This window comes from Scophthalmus maximus, chromosome 5 (genome assembly GCF_022379125.1).
Source record: "Scophthalmus maximus strain ysfricsl-2021 chromosome 5, ASM2237912v1, whole genome shotgun sequence".
In the NCBI taxonomy this organism is placed as follows: Eukaryota; Metazoa; Chordata; class Actinopteri; order Pleuronectiformes; family Scophthalmidae; genus Scophthalmus; species Scophthalmus maximus.
The window spans coordinates 14,107,918-14,131,096 of NC_061519.1; the positions used below are offsets into that span (position 1 = coordinate 14,107,918).

Consider the following 23,179-nt stretch of genomic DNA (forward strand, 5'->3'; position numbering starts at 1 on the left):
CGTAAACCCTGTCATCGCGGCTCATTTCACCCCATTGTGTCCTGTCCTGTCACCTTTGGTCAGGCATCCCATCGTCTCATCGGACATCTTGTCCTATCTGAGCTGAAGTTTTCTCTATCTTTTGGTCACTAGATAGTAAAGAGGGCTGCATGGAGGAGAGAAATGGTGTTCTCATTTACATACAAATGACGAAACAGTGTGTGGTGCCATGCTCTTGCTCATTTGTCTTTTTGCGGTGAGTCAGTGTCCTCTCGTCTGTTTCGTGTGAGGGTGTGTTTGTGTGTTTCCTTTCTCATACCGTGTGTGTCACTGCGGTGTCATCGTGTGGGACAATCAGCTCTGAATCAGCGGCCTCGCGCCGCAGTCTGCCGCTGAATTCTCGGCTTTCTGATGACTTTAACGGTTGAATGAAATCAACTGACTCTTCCTGGAATGTAAAGGAGGCATGTGGTAGTTTCAGCAAGAGCAAAGCTCTACATTGTGAGGAAAATGCAATGGAATGAAACTCAAATTGTGTATAAACTTCTCTGATATACTCTAATTAGAAGTGTCTGGTTGGATCTTACAATATTTTTAGTCCTAATAGGGAAATCATATAATTTTCTGCCGAGTGTTTTTTTTTCAAATTATTATCCCTGTTTGCTTCTCCAAGTATTTACGCAAAAAGCTAAAAATACACCCTAGCCCTATGTCTGGTTACCACACATCACATTTGTGCTAATATTAAAGTCGTCCTCAGTGCTGCAAAGCCATGTTTACATAGATTGATAATAGAATTGACAACTCATTTAAAAAGGTATTTTATTTTATTATCATTGAGGCTGCACATTAAAAACTGTTACATTTTTGTGAAATGTTCTCATTTGAATTCATTCAAAACCACTCATGTCGATGCTGTAAAGATGTGAAAAGAGACGAGAAAGTGTGGGAGACAGACAGTGAGAAATACTATTTTTTTGTTCAATATCAAACTGTGTTGACTATGTTGGTTCGTTACAGTCAAGGTAATTCATTGGAAACACTGGTATAGTAGCTCGAATAACACTTAATGTGAGCTCTGCACAAGAGGAGAAAAAAGTGTGAGGGCATTTCCTGCTCTCTCAGTTTTTCTCTCTTTGTCTCTCCCTGTATATTTTTCTGGCCATAATTACAGAGCTCGTGAAAGCGTTTAGAGTCTCATTAATATTTAGCTCTTAGAGGGGAAGTGTCAGGGGAGACCCTTGTGTGGCTGGTCTGCCCTAATTATGGAGACAGGCCTCCACACTCTTGTCTCACACACACAGAAACACACACTTAAGAGGAAGGAGGAAGGCCATAATGATCAAACGCTCCCAATTTGAGAAAAGTTAATATAGGCTTAAACATAGGGCTAAGTATTCTGAAGAACTGCCGCATGCTCTCTGTGTGTGTGTGTGTGTGTGTGTGTGTGTGTGTGTGTGTGTGTGTGTGTGTGTGTGTGTGTGTGTGTGTGTGTGTGTGTGTGTGTGTGTGTGTGTGTGTGTGTGTGTGTGTGTGTGTGTGTGTGTGTGTGTGTGTGTGAGAGAGAGAGGCACCCACACAGACTCAGCAGGGAGATAATAATAGCACAGCTGGTTAGGGCCTGCAGCTGGTTCTTTATGGTCCCTATTGATTAATAGTGAGCTAATGATGGACATGAGCCTGGCAGAATTGTGTGTGTGTGTGTGTGTGTGTGTGTGTGTGTGTGTCAGAGTTCGTATCTAGCAGTCTCAGGGATTAGATTTTTTTTTTTATATGACATGTCATGCTAAATCAGGGCAGGGATGATCAGAAGTGTGACTCATTGACTCCTTGATGGACGCTATTGAGACAGGAAGGGGAAGTCTTTTGGCTGCTGCTTTTAGCCCGAGAAAGTGCGAGTGGAAGGAAGGGATGCATGAACAGAACTATGTAGAAACAAAAACTTGATTTAGAGCTAAATGAAGGATGGGAGCAGGAGAAAGGAGAAAGATAGGAAGTTAGACTGAGGAATAAAGGATGAGACTGATGTGGTGGGTAGAAAAATGGAGGGTGGGAGTCTGAGGGAAGAAAGAGGACGTAGAGATGGATGTGTGAGAGAGAGAAGACAGGTAAAAAGAAAGGTGAGAAGGAAGCAAATGAAAGACACAAAATGAGGTGAGAAGAAAGGAGGGCTTGTTTTGTCTTAAGACATTTCAGAAAGGGAGACTGGTGAGGGATGGAGGTAACTGCTGAGACGAGAAGTGAGAGGTGTAAGGCAATGTGGGAGACCTAAACAGCATATGAGGAGGATAAGAAAAGAGAAGAGGGAGTACAGTGGAGTGTGTCACTGCAGATGGTGATGTCTCAGTAAAGGTGAGAAGCGAAGGTGGTGAATTTAAAAAAACAAGACGTTTAGTCCAAGAATAGAAAACGGCATGCTAAGTGATTCATTGCTGCGGTCGGCTGTGATGCGGGGTTTTATGAATCCAGCATGCTCACGTACTGTAGCTGAACTTGCATCAAGAGTTTAAAATAAACCCTTAGGCTGCTATATTCACATTAGCATTCATTACAGCCACCTGGCTGGCCTCAGACTCTGGATCTGTGAAATGTGTAAATAGACAGATGGGCGACATATTAAAGTGCAAACCAACTCTGTCACAGTGTCGTAGTTGGAGTAGGGACAGCTGTAGTTTTCTTTGGCACACTCCCCGAGTTCAACACTGTTCTTCCACAAGACATTCCCTTGTTTAGGGATTTGATGAAGGCGGAGCGCTTTGCAACACGTCGTTGTTGTTGTTGTTGTCTCCTGTAATTGTTTTCTGGGTCTGTTGACTGTGAACACATGAATTGCATCATTTTCACACTCCTCAACCAACCTTTTCTTGACCCCTGCAGCTGTTATGTTACTCCATTCATTGATTCAGTGTTTTCCATTAATTCCTCACCCATGTGGACATTTTTAGTTAATACAGTTCTAGTTGATATTGATGTCTAATATTTGATGGTTTTCAAATTTGTCGCTCCCCTGGAAAAATTTGCTCTGGCAATTCACACGTCTTCCTCCATGGATACGACCTGAGGCTGCCGTCCATGCTGGAATTTTTCTAATAAAAAAACCAATGCCATCAAAATGAGGTTTGAAAGAAAATCTGAAGCATTTTTTTTTTTAAAGTGGTTCCAGCTGGTATTGTTGTTTGGTCACTGTCATAAAGACGCTGCAGTGGCAAGACACCAGCAAGGGCGCAGGTACTTTTCCTCAGGTGTCCTCAGGGTAGTTGTCGACACCACTTTGTAGATAAAACCTTAGCTCATACTTAAGCTCGTTTTCTGGCTCCTAGTGTTAACTAGCGGCAGCGTTAGCATCCTGTCTATATATATATATTTGAACAAATAACCTTGAGTTAAACATCCTGTAGTAAGTATTCTGGTTGTGCTAGTTACTGATCTAGTAGAAAGAAGACAAACCGCATGTCGTTTTTGAAGCCTCTCAAGTCCCGGAGCTCTCTCTGCGGAGCGAATGTCTGTCTGAGGCTCATTCTTGTTTTATCGCTTTTTCTATCGCTCTCCTTTGCTTGCTTTTGATCCTCCATCAACGGGATCCTTTGTCTCTTGCGAGGTTGAGTCGTTTTTGTCAATTGGGCTGTCCACAGTCTGCCATTTCCGGGAGAACGCTATGCTCTTCCTTGTTTTGGTCACGCAGTGGGTGATACAGTTCATTCGTGCCGTGAATGAAGTAATTGTTTGCAATAACCACACCGCGGTGGCCAAGAAAATAACAGTCAAAGCAAGGCTAACATAGGACCAATATAAGCGCAGATGGTGTTGTTAATCTATCGCCATTATACTGTGCAATCATGAGTTTAAAGATTATCTACTTCTGCTTCAATTGAATTCAAAGGAATATTCATTTTTAGAGGTGCAGAGCCACAAGTGATGGAAGTTTTGTCATCTGCCCATGTAAGTAAGAGTTCAGCCATAAATGTTGGTGTTTTTCTGAGACGTGTCTTCTCAGTCAGAGGGAACATACACAACACGTTCGGATGAAACCGGAGGTTGAAGTGAAGTGTGAATGTTCTCAGTCACCTAAATGAGTTGGAGCTACAGAAAGAAAAGAGAAAGAGAGAGAGAGAAAGATTTCGTCTTCCAGCCATTTGAGTGCTGTGGTCACTCGTGTCGGGATCCAGCTCGTCTCACCGCCGCCATGTGTGAGCTTTCATCCTGCCACTTCACAGCCCTCAAAGTGGAAACCAGACCAGCACCACATGCTGTGCAGGCCACTGCTACCGCACAGACAGTGACACACACACACACACACACACACACACACGCACACTGGTACCATTATGAACGCAGGCAGACACACAAACACACGTGTCAGCGCCACTTAGAGGAGACCACAATTTGATGAGGTGTGTCACCAGTCTGTGTGGAGTGTGAGCCCACCCTGCATATGTGTGTGTGAGGGAGTGAGGGAATTGGTTAGCAGTTAGTAATCACTTAATCACATAATATCAATCGCTGTTCATCAGCCAAACTCCAGACAGCTGTCTTGGACCTGCTCATATTGTGATTAAGCAGCTGTGTTTATGAATATTTGTGTGTATGTGTGCGTGTGTGTGTTTACCTCCAAGTGGAAGGCAGAATAAAGATGGTGGGTGAAAAGGAATAACTGACGGAGTGGATGCTGATTCAGAGAGATGGAAACCATGGATGTCTCAAGCAGAAGTATTTGTTAGAAGAGCTCAATATATATCAAGGAGATTTCTGGTTCGTTTACACGGATCAACAAGGTGGTCAGTGTATGGCGCCCCAAGACAATCTGCCTGTTCCCGGTCTCTGTAGTGTGTTTAGTTCAGGGTAATGTCGTCATCTCCCCGCGACTATGACACCTCGAGAGAGACTTCAGCTGCTCGATGATTGTTGTGGCTTGCCACAGACCCGTTGATCTTGCTTGGTGCCTGAGAAGACTCGTCTTAACAGTTTCTCAGGGGAGGATAAACAAAATTCCACCAAAGTGGGTATAATATTTGTATTTATACATCTACATGTTTATTTACAGTATGTGTGCTGTATATCAACTGAGGGGTTGACTTGAATAAAACATTCCTCCTACAAGTGTCTGGAGTGCTGTATCGCACTGACACTTAAGTCTAGTTATTTTAAAGTGATGGAGATCGTTTGTTCATTTTTAAAGTTGAGTTGGTGGATATTTTTTAACCCAGAAAGGGAAAAGTAGTAGTTATTATGTCAAGCAGTGCAACATCCATGCCCCATCTCTCTCACAGAACACACAACGGCGGCAGCACAATTGAAAGGATAGGGATATTGTTGTGTTCTCACAGGCGGTGATATGTCTCCTTTAACCCTGCTCATATTCAATTTAGGTTATTAATTGAAAACGTTTACATGCTCTAATGTTCAGAAAATGCAGAATAATGTAAAATCTAGAGTTGCATCTCTCTCCATGGCAGGCATCTCTTGGTTTGGTTTAGCCAACGAACATACAATTTCCTTGTCTCTCGTTGCTCATAAAATGGTACTGGAATTGCTTCTAAATGCTCTTCTTCCTCCTGTATCATTAGCTGTGACTTTCAGCACAGCCGGAGCTCGTGTTGGCTTTGTTTTTCGGAGCATTGTGTCATCTTCATTCTGTTGTGGAGGAAAAGACCTCCAACGTGGTATTTACACTGAGCTGCGCACCCGACACACACTTGGAGCACACATCAACATCGCTGTCAGAATGAGTGTACTGGAGCTCCTAGAGAACACTGAGAACAAGTGCACCGTGTCATCGGTTTAGCCTTTTGTGCTTTAATACTGAGATGATTGTGTGTACGAAACACAGACCGTGTAGAGAGAAAGTGAGAGAAAAAATACACTGCCACTTGTGAGAGATTATAAAGAAATGATACGCACTCTGTGAACCATTGTGTGTTTGGAAAACAAGCAGAAGAATGAATAAGGGATTGCATGTACAGTATGTGAGCGAAAGCCAAGGCAAGAGAAAGAAAAGGGCATCAGGTTCACACAATATAGAGGGCATTTCCCGCTTATAATTTATTTATTCATCCAGTGTTGTTTTTCATTAAGCAAAGATCTAGGTCAGACGCAGGAGTGTGTGTGTGTGTGTGTGTGTGTGTGTGTGTGTGTGTGTGTGTGTGTGTGTGTGTGTGTGTGTGTGTGTGTGTGTGTGTGTGTGTGTGTGTGTGTGTGTGTGTGTGTGTGTGTGTGTGTGTGTGCGTGTGCGTGTGAGAGAAACAGAGAAAAGGAGAGGAAGAACATGCTTCTTTACTAAGAAGACTTGAATCAACCAGTTAAGTCAGACAGAAGAGGCTATATGCAAATCAGTGGTAACACGCAGGATATGAGAGACCAGTACCGCGGACGGACTTTCACAGTCATTCACAGAGACAGACATATGTGAGCCAGGTGTTCGTCATCTTCCTTTCCGTGGCCCCTCGGTATTAAAACCATCAGGTGTTTGTATTCAAAGGACAGATGCAGACAATTTGTGGAAACGTGTGGTGGAGCCGCTTGATGAGAAAGGCATCCGTTTGATTCAGGCTTCTTTTCCTGCATCTGTAAGAGATCTGACCGATCGCCTCGACTCAGTCAATGAAACACGAGGTGGCAATGAAACTGGAGAGCCCCTACGTATGACTTGCTCTCTCTCTCTCTGTGTGTGTGTGTGTGTGTGTGTGTGTGTGTGTGTTTGTGTGTGTGTGTGTGTGTGTGTGTGTGTGTGTGTGTGTGTGTGTGTGTGTGTGTGTGTGTGTGTGTGTGTGTGTGTGTGTGTGTGTGTGTGTGTGTGTGTGTGTGTGTGTGTGTGTGTGTGTGTGTGTGTGTGTGTGTGTGTGTGTGTGACACATCAGAATAGACTGCGGATCAGAGCTGAAACAAGTAACCCATTTATTTACTGACAGAAAATTAACTGACTGGATAATCATGTGAGCCATTATCAGCAGTGCCAATATTGGTTGGCTCCTGCTCCTCAAATGTGCAGATTTTCTGCCTTTCTCCATTTTATATGATAATAAACTGGATGTTTGCTGAGACAAACAAAGTCGTTTTTTAGCAAATGGCCTTAGGTTTGGGGAAATTGCGATAGAAATTTTCCATTAGGTGTGAAAATAATCCAAAAATGATTAAGTATGGAAAAAAATAGTAACTTGCTGCCACGTATACAATGTTCTCCCATATGTTTGTGTTGAGGCTGTGTTGACACACCTTCTTTAAACTTAAAAAATGTCCCACCTTTGAGTCATAATAATAATGTTGACGGCAAAAAAAAATTGTCCATAAAAACACAAAGACTTTATTAGTGCTTTGAATTTAATTGTTAGCCGCATTTTCTACTAGTATCCTATTCATTTATTTATGAATGTAGTTTTGTGCAAAAGCTTGCTGCCATCACATAATCGAAAAATTCCTGGTGTAATAGATGGTTTCACTCAGGAGAGGGGCCCATGGGAAATATTTGCTCCAGTCAAGGGGGAAGGTTGAAGTGGAAAAATGACAAGAAGACGGAGCGATGAGGAAAGCAGAGGAGATACAGAAAACAATAAAGGAGCTGATGAGGAGCTCGTTATTTGGCTCTCCATATTCTTCCCTATTATTTTCACACTTACAGTAGAGACATCCTCTGTGTAGGTCTACAGCCTACTGAAATCTGAACGCCCGTCTGTCTCTCTCTCTCTCTCTCTCTCTCCCTCTCTGTGTGTGTGTGTGTGTTTTTGTGTTTTTGTGTGTGTGTGTGTGTGTGTGTTTTTGTGTGTGTGTGTGTGTGTGTGTGTTTGTGTGTGTGTGTGTGTGTGTGTGGGCCTCCTCACTACTTCTGTAGTTGTCATGGCAACATTAGATCGTGTGGCATGTATATATAGGTTTTTTTTTAGCAGGGTTGATGTATAATGAGCTGAGGTCTTTTGTTTTCAGAAGGACATATTCATCAGTTTGACCTTTTCCCCTCAGCAAAAGCAGCGGAGCAGGTTGAACGTACGATACTCTGCTGCATTGAGTTTTACTCGTAGGTTCTCTTCTTTTTTAAGGGTTCTCCTCTATTTTCTGCCAGGTCTGGCTTCATTTGACTCGCCAGCACAAAACTGAAATGCATCACTTTGCGCTTTGTCGTGTTGGTGTGTTTACTGATGCTCCATCACTCTTAATCACAATGATACGCTTCAGGGTACCCTTTTCACTTTCCAATAGGCCATGTAAGGAACTATTTACTGAAATGTCACATTTACACACAATGGAGCAAACCTTCAACAAGGGGTGGGATGGTATTCCGTGACCCGTCAGGCACTATGAACAGCGCAACAAATAGTTTGCCTTCAGGTAACGTTAATTGCATTGTGCACGCAAACCACCACTGATTTATTTAGTTGATATTGACAGACAGATAAAGTAGTTTGTGTTAGGTTTTGTTGATGTTTTTACTTCTACAGCGGGAGCACAGCCTCCAGTGAGGAGCAAACGCTGCACTCCCACACAGAGGAAGGAAGATGAAGCCAGGGCAGGGTTAATGACTATCACAGAGCAGTGATCAAATATGAGTTAAAAGCCCTGCAGTGCTTCACTGCGGTATAATGTCCGTGTAATATAAGTTATTATAGGAATAATAAGTTAACTGTACTGTAGTTTGTCAGTTTAATGCCTGTCGGGTTATTGGTCCCTTAATTACAATCAAAAGGACCAGTTGTGTTATTAAGGTGATTAGAAGAAGATTCTTAAATATCAAGTTAGTGCAGTAGTGCAAATGTTACATATAAAAGGTCAGCTATATACAGGTACAACTATTAACACAAAAAAACAGTTTTCTTTTAAAGATCTGCTTCTGCTCAAAACAGTTTTTGTCAACAATGACACAGACGTCTACAGGCAGGATTTGCATTTCCATGGTGTAACGTTCCTTATTTTTGTCCACTTGGTGACAGCGGTGGCAGACCCTCTGTCCACAAACCATCACAATCTCTCCTACTATCTCTGTCCACTTCTCCCCCGCTTCTCTTCCGCCTCTCCGCTCAGTTTCCCCTCTACCCTCCATAGAATATTTAGCCTGTAGAGTAGTCAGCAGATTCACACTTTTTCATTTCACGATATGACAAAAAAATTACGAAGAAATTACCAGTTCAATGCGACGCCTGCGCCATCCCTTCCTGCATGTTTTTTACGCACTTGTATATACGATTTTTACATGAAATTTGTAAATCAACTCTCTGTTTTTACTCCGTTTTGCGAATGAGTTTGAAATCAGTGCTCCACGCGGCTTTGTCTTTACGCTGCGATGTCTTGAGCCAGTCACGTGATGTAATCACGTCATCATGGGACCGGTGACTCCTAAGGGCTGATGTTAAACTGTTAATTTCCATGTAAATGTAAAATTCACAAGAGCTGAACTCTGTGAATGAATCAGGTAGTGAAGGAGAGGTCAAGACGGATATGGACAGACAGACGGAGAGTGACACCTCGCAGAAAGCTGCTAATCCCAAAGTAAAGTAGATTACTGTAGCGGCCTGGTGCTCTCTACCAGTCTGTCTGCCATAAGCTGCTAGGATGCGGAGGGCTGAGAAACTGCTGGCTGTGCTGCTGTGTTGACCAGAACGCTGCTCGATAGCATTCAGCTCTAGTCTGAACTCCGCAGCTCTTCTTAACGTGATCGTCGTGTCCTGTGTGTCTCACTTTACCTGCTGCTGAGTCCTGATGTCATAAGAGGACCTTCACTCTGGTCTATATTGTGTGTTATTTCTTGTCAGCTAATTTTAGATTTCGCCTTAGTCCTGAGATTAGATTTTTTTTTGTTTTTCGTTAACCTCATCCTTTTTTATGTTGACTCAAACTCTGTATACTTTAGTCACGTCTTAGTCAAAGAAATGTAGTCAAATCAACGTTTTAATCTACTTTAGTCGATGAAAACAGTCAAGACAAATTTAACAATTAAGTCTGGAAAGAGGCAACAACCTCAGCAAATCCGATGCATTCTAACTCGGCAATATATGAGTCAATCAGAAAGAATAAAAGAAAATACTTCCAATACAATCCAATTACGTTGTACAACAGGCCTGCAATAAATCAGACCTCCATTGTGTTGGGGCTGTGCCAGAAAGGTGTTGATTTTATTCAGAAATGTTGTGGGCCTCAGTGGTTGTATTGTACTGGACTCCCCAGAGGCTGTACATAGAGCCAGTTGCTCGAAGAAGTTTCATCTCACATTTCATTTTAGGAACTTTAATAAGATGCTAACTGTGCAATTGTTTTTTTCTTCTCCACAGTTGCCAAGTGCTTGCTCATTGTGGGAACTTTTGGGTTTTCTCTGTAATATTGTGAGGTCGAAACCTTACTCGCTAAAGTGCCTTGAGATAATGTTAGTAACGATTTTGGCGCTATAAAATTTTATTGTATTGAATTCAATCATGTTAAATCCTTGAGAAGAACTTTGTGATTGGTTTTGAAAGGTGCTATATAAATAAAGATGACGTAATTACTTACTTACAATAGTTGAGATTAATAAAGGATGAATTATGAATTATGTGTCTTAGTGATGAATCTACACTCACACACATGAAATCAGGTTTTTCTGTATCCATGGTCTGCAATGGCGTATACCTGAGAACAGGGATCTCATTTCCTGTATCGTCTGCTCAGTTATTGGACCATTGATGTGCGGCAATAGATGTGTATGACACAGTACGACATGTTCATACTTGAGTATTGTGCTGACAGAAAAATGTTGTCCTGAAAGCCGTAACCCATAAAAACAAGTGAAACGCCCATCGTGGAGAGACAACGATGTGCTAGAAGCAATTTGATGTTTTAGACATAAACTGCTGTATATTACAATATGTATGAGGTGAATGTACCACAGACTCATTCCTGGGTTTGAAACTATATCTTTTGGTTCTTGTTCAGGAGAGTAGAGTATAGAGTCTAAAGCCCTTTATTGGACTGTAGAATAACTGACAATTTACAGAAGTGGGGCGGCACGGTGGTGTGGTGGTTAGCAGGTTCTTTGTTCGGGACCAGATTCAGACCAACCAGGGCCTTTATGTGTGCAGTTTGCATGTTCTCCCGGTGTCTGCATGTGTTCCGTCCTGGTACTTTGACAGTCACTGGATCCTTACCTTTTCAGCTGTGAGAGACCTTCTGTATGTGGTCCATTTATTTTGTGTCGGTGCTGGTCTGTCTGTCGCTGTAATGACATTCTATAAATGTGTTGAGATTCTCTGCACATGTTGTCCAGGCCCATTTAATTAAGGGATTTGGCCTTTATAAGACATTTAATTGACAAATGATACCGGGAATTTGAATTTGTGTGCTTTTCTCGCTCTCTGTGGGAGAGAGAGAGAGACACTTATCACAATCTGTGTGTGTGTGTGTGTGTACGCGCACGTGTGTGTGTTTTAATGATTTAGGGTCTCTGTGGGACCCCAAGAGGAGGATTTGGCACGTGGCAGCAAGGAGTCATCAGTGAGACGCAGACCAGCAGATGTTGGACAAAAGGGTGGAGGTAGGGCACAGAAGGGAGGGATAGGGAAAGTATTTTTTAAAAAAGGAGGAAGATTAGCCGTGGAAAGAAAAATGGTGGGAGGAGGGGAGTGGCAAGGGAGGTGTTGGATTGATGGATGAATGAGCAGAAATGGAGAAGAGGTAGGGGAAAAAGAAAGGGAGGAGAGGGTTGGATGAGGGGTTAGGGGCAGAGAAGAGACAGAGGGGAGGAAGCAGAGAAGGCCATCGGGCAGCTATAAAAGTGAGGGGAGACATAAATTCAACAGAAGGCCAGTGTTAAACCACTGAAAGGACATATTCTTGAAAAGTCCCTGTAGACCAAAATAGATGAATATGAAAATCCTGCTCTTGTGTAAATAGGAAACGCTGACATAACATGTGTCACATGATCCTCTGATTGTCATAGGAACTGTTTTTGAGAACTTTGACTTGCACAAACAATTCTGCACAAATGGCAAAATACAGTTTGGTGTGAATTTGGCTGAACTGCGGGCTGAAGGGTGTTAACTGTAAACGCAGCACTGAAAGTGTTAGTGCAGATGGAAACCTTTGCTCATGTTAACAAGGTTTGCTGGTGAGTCTTCATTAGTGAGGACATGTCCTCAGACAAAGAGAGAGCTGTGTATTGTACAGACAGATGAGGACGTGATACCCGGCGACGGTGTCATTGTGGAGCTGGGAAGCGAAGGACAGCAGCGTGTGTGCTGTTCAAAGTGAGACAGTGACTCACTCAGAGATCTTCTCTTTAACGACAGAAGACGTGGAAAGGTTGTATTTTAATGGAGAGAGAGGAAGAGACGGAGAGAGAGAGAGAGAGAGAGAGAGAGAGAGGCGGAAATGGAGGCAGCAGATCTGCTGTCTGTCCCTCCCGCTGCCTCCATTTACCATCATTGATTGTGCAGCCAAGCTGCATTAATGCCTACCTGCTGTACTGGCTTGACCAGCATCTGTTTGTGTAAGAGGGAAAGGAGTGGAGTGTGTTTCAGCGAGCGCTGCCTTTGTGCTTGCACGTTATAGGACAGCTGAATGTGTGCGTCTTTGGAGCAATGTCCTCACAGGTAGAGAAAGACGAGGACAAACCTCTTGACACGAGAGCAGGAATATATATTTGCTTTCCGTGCATTTTGGTCCCTGGGGTGAAAGGAACAGTGGATTTAGCTTGAACACAAATTAAGCCTGTGTGTCCTCCATCATACCTCTTTCACCTCGACCAGACTGGCCCCGCTCCCGACGCTCTCTCTCTCTCTGCCATCTGCTCAAGGTAATTCATACCATCTACTGTTTTTTCCTCTCCCGATCATTCTCTCTCTCTCTCTCTCTCTCCCTCTCCCTTTCCTCACCCGTCACCCCGAGGCCGCAGGTTTCTGACCCCTGGTCCTCCCCTTTCCCATCTTATACACTCCTGTTCCTCCCTTCTGTCCATCTATCTATCTGTCCCCCTCTGTCGATCCTGCTTGCTCCCCTGGGCCATGTGGACAGTTGGATGGCTTTGTGTTTGACACGTGTTGGCAGGAGGCAGTGCTCTCTGTCTCTCTGACACACACACACACACACACGCGCGCGCGCCTCCAGTTTCTATTGTCAGTAAGCTGCTCAGCTGTGAGGCCTCAAGGCCTAATTCTGTGTGTGTGGGGGGGGCATTGTCCTACAGATTAACTCTCTCACTCACACACACACACATCCCCAGACCCGTGGGGTCCCCTAAGTGTGAATGTGCCTTGAGGTAGAAAATCAGGGGCAATTTATGGCAGGGTCCAGCTGAGAAGATGGGGGATGTACGACAGACTCAATCGTCTGTTTGAAGATATATGATTTGGGTTCATATTCAGGATAGTAGAAATGACATTGAGAAACATGTATTTGTCTCTAGAATAACTGCATATGTACAGATTTTTTTTTTAAATTTGTGCAGCAACGTAATGACAATTTACATAGTGATGTAATTATATTGACAGTCAGATGCAGAACATGTAGGTGTAGAAAACATAAAAACAAAACGCTGAACATATTCAAACATGGAATAAATATCCTAACTTCTACATTTCTGTGTCGCAAGTAGGAAGGCACACCACAAAGTTGTCAAATAATTTTAAATTTTTAGATCTGATCTTGGTTATCGTCAAATAAATTACAGATTTAAATATATTGAGGAGTGTAATTTCAACACCTAATGTTGCTTTGGCAGGGAACGTGCATTCTCAGAAGGATTTTACATAGAGTATGTGATCTCTGGTTTGAAGCAAAGCCTCCAAAAACTAAAACCAGAAAAAGGCTCTAATCCAGCAGAATTAGGATGCTGAGTTTGACAGTTTGTAAATTGAACTGTAAATTAGTGCCAGTAAAATGATATAACAAAGAGGATGTAGTCGTATACTTGGATTAAACAACATTTAATTGGCCTTGATGCATTTCTGCAGCAAGCAGGATTAAAGAAGAGAAGTGATGGGATTACAGCAATTAGGCTTGTGCAAACAACCAAGAATTTAAATGTATTTCATTTGCACACAACTGCAGACAATAAACAATATTAACAATAAGGCATCACTGTTTTAAGTAAATCCTTATATCACAGGGGAACATCATGAGTGAAATTTTTCCCCAAACCATAAAAAAGGAACCCTGGCATCACAGCAGCAGCATTGCTTTTGTTGAAACACAACCACAAATTTCTTTAAAAGATTTCTAACGTCACTTTAAACCCCCCTCCTCCTTACCTGCGTGTATTATGTTAATCCTACGGTGAATGCTCACATTCAAAAGAACTGACTTAGAGCAGCTGCTGTCCAGAATAATGAGCCAGTTTAGAGGTTGAAGTGTGTGTGTGTGTGTGTGTGTGTGTGTGTGTGTCTGTGTGTGTGTGTGTGTGTGTGTGTGTGTGTGTGTGTGAACTTTATTTGTATTTGGGGTAAAGGTTATGTGTCTAACCTACATGCCTGCTTCAGGTGATCCATAGCTTTGTGTTTGTACGGATCACCATATTTCCTGTTTTTCAGTGAATGAGGCCAATTTACCGATTTTGTGCGTATGTGGACTTTTGTGCTGAATAGTAACATCTAACACACACATGTCTGTTTCACTTCTCTTTTTACACCTCAAATATTTATTAATTATAAGTTATGAATACACTTTACAAATTAATTCAAAAAAAAAAGCTTAACATTCTGGGAAACCAGATGAGATAGGTTGATGAGATAATCTATGCCACGGTTTCTCAAAATTGTCATTTGAGGATAAATTGCTTTAGATGTATCATTTAATTTTCCCTGGGGCTCTCTAAGGTCTTTCAGTAAGATATAAGGATACAGTCCGCAGACGTTAGCTAATTTAACTACAAAGACCAGAACCAGCTATGCTGTATTTTAAAAATTTCAAAGACCAAGTCGCAGCACCTCTAAAGCTCAGTTATTAACATCATATATTTTGTTTGTTTAACTACACAAAAAACTATGCATGAAAACAACTAAGCATTACACGGGAGATGATGAGTCAGACGGTTTCTTGGCTCTGAACAGTTGCCAGCCTGCCGAGACCAGAAGTTACTGGTCCTGGATGAGAAATATGTCCAGCACATTCCACAACCCCTGCTCTTTCTGCATATTACATTTGAATGCCCCAGCGGACATGTGATGTCATGATACGGTCATGATAAAGTGGGAGAGGCGGTGTTGTGGGGAGTTTTGTTCCCTGGTGGTCGCAGTCCTGGGAACGGGAAGTCTACACAGGAAGTCAGCTGGCTGGGCCTTGATCAGCCCTGAATGACTGCAGACACTGAAGTCTGTCTCACCACTGTACATGTATGAGTCTGCATGCAATGTCGCTGTACACACACACACACACACACACACACGTGTGCTCCAGAGAGTGTCAGTGTGTATGTGCGAATGTTCGTGTGTGCGTGTGCACAAGCGGAGATGAAGGGTCCCAGTTGTGAAAGCGAGAGAAAAGAGCATGTGTTTTTCAAAATGCTCTCCACACCTCCCGACTTTGTGAATGACTGATGTAGCTGCGGGAAAAGGCTGATAAATGAACTTAGTCATCACATCACCTCAGAGGCAAGCTATGCAGTAATGTGCAGATGTGGCCAGATACCCAAAATGACGACAGGAGAGAACGGGGAGCCCAACAGAATGGTTCAGGGCATCGCCCAGACTGTACAGGACGTCATGTGTTAACTGCAGAAATGTAAAGAAGGAAAATAATCTAACATTGTGGAAAGAGCCATTTCTCTGAATTCGTATTTTTTTCTTTTTGAAAGTTTCCTTTAATGTTTACTGCAAATTCATGAGTAATTTTGATGCAGGATTATTCTTCTGTGACATTTGTATTTTTAAACGTGAACCTTCAAAATGACTTGCATCACACAAAGGACATGACCTGCCTTTCTCACCTCGATGGCTGAGATGTGCACATGCCCCACTCGTGCAGCATATGTGGCACGTGTGTGTGCGTGTGTGTGTGTAGGGAGGAGGGTGGTGGGTGGTTTGGTTGGTTGGCTCCGTGTGAGCTCCTTTGTAAGAAGGGGGGAGTCTGGAAGGGGAGGTAGGGGAGGCGAACCGGGTGTTTCTCCCCGCTGCCTGTCTGTCTGGTTGCCGTTGGTAACTTTGCTTGATGAGATCAGAGGGGATCGGCTTTCAGCCCTGCATGTCTCTGTCTCCCTCTCTCTCTCTCTCTCCGCTCTCTATCACTCTGTCAGAGCGACCGACCGAAGGGGAACTGAAACGGGTACTCGGGCTGAAAGTCTGTTTGCAGCTGTAGTTGTCAGTGGCCGTGACAACGCTGCCGCGGAAACACTTAAGAGTTGGAGTGCGTTGGGGGAAGGTGGAGGGGGGGATGAGGAAGAAGTGATAGCCTCAGGACAGATAAGCTCCAGGGAGCGAAAAGAGGGAGGGAACAAGGGAGGAAGAGGAGGGAGAGGTGGGCAGCCCTCTGAGGAAAGAGGGAGTCTCTCTCTTGCTCTCTTTCTGTCTCAGGCAGACCCGCTGGCCAATGGTTCTTCTCTTCCTCCTGTCTGCTCGCGCTCTCTTGCTGCCCGGCGGCTGGCTGGAGGAGTTGAGCATGTGTTTTGGCTGCCGACTGGATTTGAACACGGGCTCGGGCGGAACAGCTTCACGCAGCGAGACGTGAGAGGAGCCACTGGAGATTCACTGTAAGCGGCTCGATCTGTTGTCTACAAGGTGCAGCGGTGTGTCATCGCTGAAACACTGTACGTCCCTCTCTTGTGAAAGAGATTGTTGCTTGTTTCGGGGAGTGTCTGTGAACTTGTGGAAGGAGCAGAGTATCTGTACCACTTTGTGACAGTTTATACAGTGATATACTGCACACGCCTCAGGGTTAAAGTTGCTGTAAGTATGATGAGATTTTTATTCTGTTTATATTAGACAAGATCAGCACACACTCGGCTGCTGTTAACCTATTGATGACTCACTCTCAAGCATGTTTTTCTCCAGTGGATGATACTATGCACTCAGCCTCTCTTCTCCTCTTCCCTCCCTCTCGCTCATCTTCTGTCACCTTTAATTTTCCTAATGGTCTCGAGGCCCCAGCTGGCCAAGTGGGATACCCCTGTGTGTGCGTGTGTGTCTCTCTCTCTCTCTCTCTCTCTCTCTCTCTGTCTGTCTGTCTGTCTGTCTGTCTGTCTGTCTGTCTGTCTGTCTGTGTGTGTGTGTGTGTGTGTGTGTGTGTGTGTGTGTGTGTGTCTCTCTCTCTCTGTTTGTGCGTGTGTGTCTCTCTCTCTTTCTGTCTGTCTGTCTGTCTGTCTGTCTGTCTGTCTGTCTGTCTGTCTGTCTGTCTGTCTGTGTGTGTGTGTGTCTCTCTCTCTCTGTTTGTGTGTGTGTGTGTGTGTGTTTGTATGCTTTTGTTCGCTAGAGATAGAGAGTGAGAGAGTGTGGGATAAGCTATACCGTCGGTTTTCCCCCCGCTCACACAATAATAGGATGGATCGTGGCTTTCTATTTTTAAACACACTGTTTGTCTTTACGTTACAAACACCCCTAATCTGACGGCTCACTCTGCGCTGCCTGGAGTAGCTTTCCCTCACCGTGCTGTGTTTAGTCTATGGATCGGGGAGGGGGGGGGGGGGGGTATTTGTGTGGTCCATCCTGGGATAGAGAGATAGCAGCTCTCCTTTCTGACTTCATCCTTTTGTTTTGTCAGCTGCTGACCTGTTTCTCTCGCATCTCTTCCATTGTTTGTGTTCTCTCTCGCGCTTTACTTCTCTCAAATCCGCACAACCTTCCTCCAGCAGCCTCTACTTGGTCTCCTGAATGCTCTATTTGGACACTATTTGTAGTTTCCTTTCTTTCTCTCTCTCTGGCTGTAATTTCAGAACAGTTGGTAGGTTTCTCGATATCACGCTGTGTGTGTGTGTGTGTTTCTTCTATTCCATGTCAAGTGTCCTGGAACAACCTATGTTCCACTTTGCACTGAGCAATTTTTAAAAGCGCCATTGTGAGAGCTAAGGCTGTGCGTATCTCCATTACCTCTTGATTGTCCTTTGACTAATTGATGAATTGTTCTGTCTATAAAATGTCATGAAATGGAGAGATAAAGCACCTTTACATTTTTACCATAGCCCTTCGTGACCTCTTCAAGATCTACAACCAAAATATGTCAAATTTATAATAATACAAAAAAACAAGGAGAAGCAGCAAATGCTCATGAAGGTTTTGTCATTTTCTGCCACGCAAACACCAATATCCTTGAATAGGTTGGCATTTAACGTGGTAACAAATTAAGTCTTGATTCTTGAAAACTTACATTAAAGTTTTTGGCAAATGAATTGACCTCAACCTCGAACCAACACACACGAGTGGCTGACAATACCGTTTCAGACGTCACAATGCAGGAAGTGTGGGTTTCGTTTTCATCAAGTGGGTTGAGTGAATGATTCAGAGGCAGCGCGTCACATTCAGGCAGACTTGGATTCAGTTTCATTACTGCCAGGGTTGTGAATCTGCCCCCCGAATCTACTGCTATCTCGAGCTTTATTGATGGCACCGCCAAGGCCTCATATACATAGGTGTGTGTGCCGGTGTATCCATAAATGTGTGAGAGGCAGATTAATAGCTTTTCCTTTAAGGTGTGCTCAATCACTGTAGCACTAATGGTTTCCCCTTAGGGCACCATGGATTTTAAGGTGTCACGGTAGGCAGGAGAGAAATAGAAGACCTCAGGAGCAGAGCGCTCCTAAGTGCGTGTTCATATATCTCATGTGTTTCAATCTGTTAAAATGCATTTTATTTTTCTCTGCGACTGTTCCGTTTCAGTTCCTCGATCTCCAACGATGGAAGTTCAGTATCTAAGAGAACTAGCGGGGGAATTCTGCACTGGAATTGTTCGTTTCTAAAGAAGAGCAGATTAATGCGAGCAGAGGGGGAAGATGTGGGGGAGGCAGCGTGATTCATTAGGAAGACGACAACGACTGGAGTTATTTCGTCAAGAGTTCAGAACGATGGAAGAGAGAGAGGCAGGGACTCGAGTGGGAATACATTAAAGGGATGCATCTGGGAAATCTCACCAAAGGCAACCACCAACTCGTGTATAAAGGTCATTTCCTCCACAACACATACATAGTTAATTTAATTTGTGTGTGAGAGAGTTTGTGTCTCTCAGTGAGCATGTGTATGAGAATGCTGCTGCGTGTGAATATGCTCGTGTTCTGCGTTTTGCAGACTTTGCTGTTCCTGCATGCTGAGCCTGCATTGATTGCCGCCTGGTAGACGCTGGGGCATTTGGCGTGGCATTTGATGGCAGGCCCGCGAGAGCGATTGATAGGATGTCAGCTCCGCTGTAGTCTCCAAGGACTTGTACAGTAAGGCACAGTGACAGGGAGCGAGGCAGGGGCAGATACAAATGGAGTAGGAAGGGGAACAGTATAGGAAGTAGAGGAAAAATGATGGGGAAAAGGGCTTGATAAGTGGTGAAGATGGAGGAGAAAGATGTGTGTGAGGAAGATATGATAAGAGAGAGGTGTCTTCTCCTTCCAGGACTGCCTAATAAGTCCAGAGATGTCTACATCACTTCACCGCTTCTTCTCATCAGCTGCATGATGAGTTTAACGGGGGACTTGTGGAGTCTCAGTCTGTATTTTGACATTTTGTTTGGAGCCGGACAGTAAAGTTTATGTCTACCTCTGTCTTGCTCAGCTAACCAGGGCTTCCCTCAGTAGGAATGAATGTCAGCAATGCAGAGAAGATGGTAGTTTGTTTAATCTAGTGGGTACAGCTGTTTGCTATGGAGAGATGTGATGTGTGTACACTATGTTTCCCAATTGTCCCCACGGGAGTGGAAAGTGGAAGAAGTGACCACTTTGTGATTCATTTTTCAGGCGTCACAGGAATGAGGCAAAGAGTTGCTGTAACTCAACATGACAGTAAAGGTTCGAATAAGGTCGTTGTGGTTTAAAATCAGTTATGTAATGGTGGGGGTGAAGTGATATGGTCTAAGTTTAGGTCCCATGTGTAAAAGTCTTTGCGTTGGAAGGCAAAAATAAGAACAGAGGGACGAGCAAAACTCAATCTGTTATAATGAGGCACAAACAATTAGTTTGGCCTTTGATAGTCCTCAAAATTCAAACGTGTTCCTTTGTTCGTAGAGCCCTGCGGATTTTCAATTTGAATTTCAAGCTAGACCAGCACATCGTACATAAGTATCTAACTCTGTATTTTAATCAGATTCTCAATGACTGGAATTAGTTCACTGACCTTTGACAGGTGAGCCATTGTGCACACTGCTGACATGTTTCAATGCAGACTCATAGACATACCTTAAGGAGATGGCAGACACCTAAATATGTCAGGATGAAGCTGCTGACCGTGATAAAAGAAACGGACATGTTTTACTTTCAGCTCATTAAATGTTTCATTGTGCGGATTATGTTTCCGAATGACAGTGTCCCAGTGGTCTTGGCGGCAAGTCATGAAGCTTTGCTGAAATTGAGACCAGTTTTGTTGCAGGCCATTAACTTTTTTGCCCCGAGAAGAATGAGAATGTTTTAAAGGAATACTGTGACATTTTGGGAAATATGCCTCTGTATTCCCCACAGAATTAGATCCTATCTGTGGCAGTGGCTGCCTGGAGGGAACGTTTCATTTTGTGTTGCTGGATGTCAGGCACATCAGCTGGTTCCACATTAAACAGCATGCAAATATGTTAAGTTCCTTTTGTCTACTTTTCAAGTCTTAGAAACCTCTCATCGAACGCCTGGAGGAGTTTTGCAAACTCTCCAGCATGTTCAGATGTTACAGTAGGCTTTTGTTCTCGCAGAGCAGCAAAATGAACAGTGCCACCCATTTCCAGTTGCACTTGCCACAGCAAGCATTGTCTGCAAACACAGCAGTTCCTTCCCGTATCTAACCCGTCAGTGATACCATGCCAAAAATGGCTTTCAACAAGGGACTTCTTCTATTAGATCCCTCACTGCAAAACTTGCCGGCTTGTCATTGTGTCTGTCAGAGTGTGGTCTTCCCCGCCAAAGATCGTTAACTTAATCTAGGAACATTTTGTCCTCGCAACCCATTCAGGCTTGTGATTGCCCTTTTCATCACCTCCCCTGAACTAGGCACTACGGCTTGTCATTTATTTCAACCACAAAAAAAATTTGGTTCGTCCATTTCTCTTAAAAAACCCGCAACATTCTGCATCTGCTTTTCTTTTCTCAATAGTTGCCATGGTGAATGTCAGCAATGGCATGTGAATGCTATGTTGTGCTCACCCTGACAGTGACCTTACAGGTACACAGACAGAAGGGACCACCCAGAAGGACATGTTATGTTATCTCCTTGTAATGAAGGGGGAATAAAATTCCGTCATGAGAAGTCTGAGTTGCTTCTATACTGCTTGTTAATTTGTCTCGCGGACCATATACAGCCCAGAGGTTCCCCTCCCCTGGTTTAGGTATTTAATGGGAAACACTGATGCTAATACGCTTTTTAACCAATAGTAACATCAGAAGAAACAGCACAGCAAAGGAAGGTGGGATGACTGTCCAGCTGCATTGAAGGTCACTGGTTGTCCTTGATTGGCCCACTCAGACACTTGCAAGCAACCACACATGTACAGTTCATACTACTGTTATCATTATAGTACAAAAACCTAGTTTCTGTTCTTCATAAGTTAATATTTAGACACAGAGCTTTAGATCCTCTGGAAAGCTTAACAGGATTTTTGCGGAAAAGCCCACAGAGCCCCCCACTCTGGTCTGTTCTCTGAGGTCCCTCAGTGGTTTTCTATCTGCGTGTGTGTGTGTGTGTGTGTGTGTGTGAGACTTCAAAGCCAGTCGGCCCAGTCATAGCTTGTAGGACAGTTTTAAATGAAAGGCTCTTAGACACACTCTCACACACACACACACACACACACACACACACACACACACACACACACACACACACACACACACACACACACACACACACACACACACACACACATGTTAAACACACATCAGCCCTCTTGAGTTTTTTAGTGACTGGAGCTTGTTAGTTTGTGCAGCAGGAGAAACCAGATGAAGCCAGCCCACACACCAGGTGCACACTGCTGCCCATATATTCCCTCTCAGCCTTCTTATCTCATCCTTTTCCACTTTTTTCAAGGGTTTTAGAGTTGTTTTTCTATTCTGATGTAATTCATTTGGAAAATTGTAGCACAGAGAAAACAATTTGCCAACGAATCCCTTGATTAGTTGATTGACAGACCGTTAATCTGAAGCTAATGAGAAATTATGAACGGTCTCTTTTTTCAGCTTCTTAAATGTTTTCTCCTCTTTTCTTTATATTATGTAGCACAAAGACTGTTGGTTGGAAAAATTAAGTTAAAATTTTCTTACATTTCCTGGACCACACAGTTCTTCTGTTAATCAAGAAAATAATCATAATCAAGTAATTAAAACGATCATTTGTTCCTGCTCTAAATCATAGCAGCATTTTGAATGTATGTACGCATGTTTATTGTATGTGCGTCTTTGCAAACAGTATACTGCACGTGTGGCACCATGTGCTCTTCTGTTGCCTCCATACCTGTCTAACTCAGCTGAAATTACAGATGAAGGGAGGGGAACGCGTGCTGTTGGTCCTAAATGAGTTGGCTACAGAAGAAGAGAGCGATGGAGGGAGGTAGAAAGCGGAGGGAGGGAGAGTAAACAACAGATGGTGGAAGCATGTTGCTGCTATTCGCAGTGGCAAACACGGCAAAGGCCCACCACCAGTCTCCTGAGATGTTACTACGCAACGACGATCGTGGCGATGCGGGGTCAGAGGTCAAGTGCCTCCTTGATGACGGCCCATGATGCCAGATTGTCATCCACATGCGGTGCCGGACTGGGCCAGTTGAGACACCCTCACACAGAGGGTCTGTACAGTGTAAATTGTACGTTCTTTGGCTGTAGTTTGGCAGGGAGAACTCTGGAATCTTCCATGCTGGCTCCACCCTTAACCCACCTGCCAGTCGTGATGACACACGCTGAGAGCTGAGCGTGTGTATGTGTGTGTGTGTGTGTGTGTGTGTGTGTCTCTGTCTGTGTCTGTGTCTGTGAGTCCGAGCACTGACCCTGCTCATGCTGATGGCTGATCTGAGCGGTGGCACATATTGGCTGCCAGCTGAAGTGACCTCATTCACAGCGAGAGAAAGAGAAAGAGCGAACGGGGAAAATGCTAACTGAAACAGAACAGAGTGTGTGTGTGTGTGTGTGTCGTGTGTGTGTAGAGGGCACAGACATTTTACC

General features: G+C 43.8%; 1 protein-coding gene across 6 annotated transcripts in view; it reads left to right on the forward strand.

The window, feature by feature from the left end:
* The window catches only part of LOC118310797 (SPRY domain-containing SOCS box protein 4-like), a 61,919-nt gene that overhangs the window by 5,589 nt on the left and 33,151 nt on the right, over nucleotides 1-23,179 (forward strand). The window contains exon 2 of one of the 6 annotated variants that reach the window (XM_035634097.2): nucleotides 11,370-11,464. The exons of 1 other annotated variant lie outside the window; for it this stretch is intronic. The gene's annotated coding sequence lies outside the window, so the exon portion shown is untranslated. 4 more of the 6 variants (XM_035634098.2, XM_035634095.2, XM_035634096.2 and 1 more) reach the window with 4 other exon arrangements.